General features: G+C 34.9%; 1 long non-coding RNA gene across 1 annotated transcript; it reads right to left on the bottom strand.

Annotated features, from left to right (window-relative positions):
* Nucleotides 1–3,064: 3,064 nt before the first annotated feature.
* LOC131276184 (uncharacterized) lies at nt 3,065–5,474 on the bottom strand. Its single transcript, XR_009183689.1, has 3 exons — nt 5,390–5,474; nt 4,111–4,167; nt 3,065–3,257 (listed from the first exon to the last, which is right to left on the bottom strand). It is a non-coding gene; the product is annotated as an uncharacterized lncRNA (long non-coding RNA).
* Between the last annotated feature and the right edge of the window lie 340 nt (nt 5,475–5,814).

Raw genomic sequence — 5,814 nt, 5'->3', positions numbered from 1 at the left:
CAAAAGATAGGAATAGAAGGAAAATTCTCAATATGATAAAGTGCATATATGAAAAATCACAGTTAACACTGTACTCAGTGGAGAAAGACTGGAAGCTTTCCACTGTGATTGGGAACAATGATGTGCACTCTCCCCACTGCTATTCAATATTATGCTACAAGTTCTAGCTAAAGCAATTGGTCAAGAAAAAGAAATAAAGGCACCCAAATAGGATAGAAAGAAGGAAAACTTTCATTGTGCACTAATGATATGATCCTATACTTAGAAAATTCAAAAAAATCCACAAAAAAATTAGAAATTATAGATGATTTCAGCAAAGTGAAGGGATACAAGATTAACATGTAAAACTCAATCCCGTTTCTAGACACTACTAAGGAACAGTCTGAGGAAGTCAGAAAAAAAAAATTCCATTTACAATAGTGACTAAAACAATCAAATTTTTGAAATAAATTTAACCAAGAATATAAATGACCTGTATTCAGAAAACTATAAATCGCTGCTAAAAGAAACTAATGTTGATCTAAATAAATGGAAGGATATTCCATGTTCATGGGTTGGAAGACAAAATATCATTAAGATGCCAATTCTTCCCAAACTGATCTAAAGGTTTAATGCAATCCCGATCAAAATTGCAATATCCTTCTGCATTAGTCAGTCAAAGGGGTGCTGATGCAAAATACCAGAAATTGGTTAGTTTTTATAAAGGGTATTTATTTATAATAAATATTTATTTACAGATACTAGGCCATAAAGCATAAGTTACTTTCCTCACCAAAGTCTATTTTCACGTGTTGCAGCAAGATGGCTGCTGACATCTGCAAGGGTTCAGGCTTTGTGGGTTCCTCCCTTCCTGGGGCTTGCTTCTGTTTCCTCAGTGAGCTTACTCCTGGGGTTCCAGTTTAAGGTTTTAGCATCTAACTCCAACATCAAAACTCCAACATCACAAACCCCCAACTCTGTCCTTTGCCATGCCTTTTATCTGAGAGTCCCTACCCACCAAGGGGTGGGGACTCAATGCCCTAATGATGTGGCCCAATCAAAACCCCAATCATAACTTAATCATGCCCAGGTACAGACCAGATTACAAACATAATCCAACATCTATTTTTGGAATTCATAACCATATCAAACTGCTACAGCTCCTTTAAGAATTATTAAATTTATCTGGAAAGGCAAGGACTCTGAGTAAAAAAAAAATCTCTATCTATCTATCTATCTATCTATCTATCTATCTATCTATCTATCTATCTATCTATCTACCAATATATATATAAAATACATCTTTAAAAAGACAAAGTTGTAGGACTCTCACTTCCACACTTTAAAGCATATTATCTAGATACAGTGGTTAAAAAGATGGTATTGGGTGGGAAAGGTGGGGTAAATGGGGTGGGGGGGTATATGGGGACCCCATATTTTTTGAATGTAACATTTAGAAGAAAATAAAGAAGAAAAAATAAAATTAAAATAAAAAAAAAAGATGGTATTGGCATAAAGATAAACTTTGACCAATGTAATCAAATCGAGAGCTTGGAAATAGACTGACATTTATATTCAAGTGATTTTTGACAAGGCTGTCAAAACCACTTAACTGGGTCAGAACAGCTATTTCAACATATGGTGCTGGGGACATGGGATAGACATATCTAAAAGAAAGAAAGAGGACCCTTATCTCACACCGTATACAAAAATTAATTAAAAATGGATCAAGGATCTAAATATAAAAACTAAAGCCATGAAACTCCCAGAAGAAAATATAGGGAGTCATTTTCAAGATCTTGTGGTTGGTGGAGGTTTCTTGACCTTACACGCAAAGCTTAAGCAACAAAAGAAAAAATAGATAAATGGGACTGTCTCAAAATTAAACAATTTTGTTCTTCAAAAGACTTGGTCATGGAAGTAAAAATGCAGCCTACTCAATGGGGAGAAGATCTTCATAAACCATACCTGATAAGGGATGTATCTCCATGTTATATAAAGAAATCAATCAATCAGACAACTTAATGACAAAATGACAAGCAATCCAATTAAAAAATGAGCAAAAGAATAGATATTTTTCCAAAGTTGAAATATAAATGGCCAAAAACATAGGAAAAGATATTCAACATGACCAGCTTTTAGGAAAATACAGATAGAAACTACAGTGAAATATCATCTTACACCATACAGTATGGGCATTATTAAAAGAAAACTGGGGGAAGCGGACTTGGCCCAGTGGATAGGGTGTCCGTCTACCACATGGGAGGTCCTCGGTTCAAACCCCGGACCTCCTTGACCCGTGTGGAGCTGGCCCACACTCAGTGCTGATGTGTGCAGGGAATACCGTGCCACGCGGGGGTGTCCCCACGTAGAGGGGCCCCACGCGCAAGAAGCACGCCCCATAAAGAGAGCCGCCCAGCGCAAAAGAAAGTTCAGCCTACCCAGGAATGGCGCTGCAAACACAGAGAGCTGACACAGAAGATGACTCAACAAAAAGAAACACAGATTCCCATGCCGCTGACAACAACAGAAGCGGACAAAGAACACACAGCAAATGGACACAGAGAGCGGACAACAGGGAGGTTGGGGGGGAAAGGGGAGAGAAATAAATGAAAAATAAATCTTGAAAAAAAAAAGAAAATTGAACTCGCTAGAGAGTATGTGGAGAAATAGGGACATTCCTTCACTGTTGGTGGGAGTATAAAATGGTGCAACTTCTGTGGAAGATGATCTGGAGGTTCCTCAGGAAACTAAATATAGTTAAGTATTTGTTTGAGCAGCCTAGGAAACTAAAACACCAGGTCATGAGATTTGCTCAGCTTCAGCTTTACTACATAATGCTAAATTGTTTGCAATAATATATGCTCCCACCAACGATATATGCACACTCCTGTACAAACATCATTGCAAAACTGATGTTGAAATAAATTTCTTTAAAATATTTTTATTTTAGAACAGTTTTAGATTTACAGAAAAGTTGCAAATTACAGAGTGTCCTCATATACCCCACACCAGGTTTCGCTGATTAGCAGCAGCCAACATTAGTATGATACATTTGTTACATCTAATGTACCAATACAGTGACTATTTTATTAACAATACCCATACTTTATTCAGACTTTCTTTTTCTGCTTCAGAATTCCATCCAGGATACCACAATACATTTAGTCATCAGGTCTCCTTAAGGCTCTTCTTGTCTGTGGCAGTTTCTCGGACTGTTTGTTTATGGTGAACTTGACAGTTTTGAAGAATGTGGCTCAGGAATTTTGTAGATTTTCCTGCAAGTGAGATTTTTCTGTGATTTTCTTATGATAACATAGCAATTATGTGTTCTTGGAAGGAAGTCCATATAAGTAGAAAGTGACATTTTCATGGCATCATATCAAGGGTACATAGCATCAACAAGCCTCAGCATTCATTTTAACCTTGTTGCCATTAAAACTTTGTTGTAAGTTTACTCTTTCTATCAATTTACACACTACTTTTTAGAAAGAAGTCACTATGCACGTTTAAGTAGGGGGAAGTTTTCTCTACCTCTTGGGGGCAGAGTATCTATATAATCTATTTGGAATTTTTATGCATGAGAGATATGTCTATTCTTTCCATTTACATATTCAAGCATTAGGCTTTCAATTACATTTTGGTGATCCTCTTCTCTGAAATGCCTGTTTAAGCCTTTACTAATTTCTCTATTGGGCTATTCCTTTTTCTCAGAGATTTCTTTTGCTTTTATATTAGATTCTGATTTTTTGTTGTTGTTATATATGTTAAAGACTTTATCTCCTGATTTTGGCTAGTCTTTTATTTTGAAAATCTTTTGATACACTGAAGTACATAGCATTAATGTAAATACATATTGATTTTTCTTTTCATGACTTACAGCACTAAAAGATTAATGAAGAAACTCCTCATTCCTTGAGATAATAAAGATATTCTCCAAGATATTCTTAAAGTTTTATAGTTTTCTTTCATCTGAATATAATAAATTTTTCTTACATAGTGTGAGGAAGGGATCCAATTTCTTTTGTTTCTATACCGATAACTATTTGTCTCAGTGCCATTTACTGAAAAAGACATACTTTTGACAATGAGTTGACAACATTTTAATTATAGTATAAATTGAGTTCTCACATTTGTGGGGGTCCTTGTCCAGGCTTTCATTCTGTTCTAGTATCCTACACTCCATCCCTGTCAGAAAACACATGACCTTAATTACTAAAGGTTTACTTATTTATTTAATTAAGAAATACAAGTCCCTCAAATTCGTTATCTTCAGGAATGATTTGGAATTTGTCATTTGTTTTCCCATGTATATTTTAGAATCCTGTTGTCAAGTTCCTCAAAAGTCAAATCAAAACAACAAAAACAGTTGGAGTTTTGTTGGAATTTGATTGACTCTATCGATCAATTTAGGGAGAACTGATCTGTTTTGCTTTGTTTTGTTTTTGATCACTATATACCCAACGTTTATACAGTTCATGATTTATTGCAGAAATGATAAATATTTGATTTAAAAAAAGGAAGAAAGAAAGGATAAATGGATAGAAGGATGGAGGCGATGAGGGAGAAAGAGAGAGAAGGAAAAAGAAAGGAAAGGAAAGCAGGTCATGTCTTAGAGGGTCTTGGAAGACAACTTTATATTTTGTCCAGGAGATCATGAGAAATTAGGAAATATATCTGGAAGTCTTAAGGAAAATGAACCAGATAGGAGTAAGACTAAAGGCAGGGAGACCAGTGAAATGAAAGTGCAATGATCAGATGAACCTTTGTAGAAAGTCTGTATTGTCAAATAGGGTTGGAAAGAAGGTAAAAGATGTATGTATTTGATAGAAAACATCAGAGATCAGCTCACTGACAAAGGTAAGTAATTTCTGTAATATTCTACAAATTCTATTTGTAACTTAAGAATTAAAGTGAATTTTTAAAATCCAGTCATAATTTTCAATTCTACTGTGACAACCTCAAAGACCTGTCCAATTATGCATAAGATGCCACAACTCAAAAGGCAAAGAAATTCCCTTGTGACCTGAGGAAGTCATTTTACTTCAATGAGCTGTTTCTGCATTTTAAATGAAGAGAAAAAAGGGGGGGAGTAGTTGGCTTAGAACACTGAAGTTAATCCAAATAATAATGGGTTATGGATATATGTTTTCTGTAATTTGTTTCTATTCTCTTCTTCTCAGGCTGGTGTCTTAATTATTGGGTCCAAATCTTTCATTGTATAGCATGTGTTATTTGATAACTTTTCCTTTCTGCCCTATTATTTATTTAATTTGGGGGAGGGGCTATTATTTTTAGAACTATGGTTTTTGAGGAAAGAAAAAGAGAAAGTATTAGGACAGGAATAGAACTAGTCCTTAAAAATCAATGTCCGTGCAATAGAGTGTGGACAAACCAGAATGTCACTCACCTTTCAATTGACTATATGCATCAATGTCTTGTCTGCATCCTTATGACTCTTAATCCTACTTCTAGGTTTTGTAGAAAAAATCTAATAATCTGACAAGAGATCCATTCAGAAAGTGCCAGGTTAACAGACTTACTTAACTGCAAGGCAATACTTTGCTAGTGACTCAAAAGTATATGTGAAAAGCTACATGTAAGCTGAGTAAGAGTAGGGATGAAGGCTGTTTTTCCTATGATTGGCTACTCAGCAGCTAGCAAAGGCCTGGTACATAGCAAACATTCTATAAATATTTTTAAGGATGTACATTTTAAACTATTATCTATTGTAACTACATAATCATTTCAAATTATAAATATATTTAATATTATATGTAAATATAATAGCCTATAATAAAAAAATATGAAATGATAACCTGGGAGAGTTTACAG

The sequence above is a fragment of the Dasypus novemcinctus genome, chromosome 26, assembly GCF_030445035.2.
Source record: "Dasypus novemcinctus isolate mDasNov1 chromosome 26, mDasNov1.1.hap2, whole genome shotgun sequence".
NCBI lineage: Eukaryota > Metazoa > Chordata > Mammalia > Cingulata > Dasypodidae > Dasypus > Dasypus novemcinctus.
The sequence above is the reverse complement of the archived record's forward strand: the minus strand, read 5'-3'. Positions and strand labels throughout refer to the sequence as shown.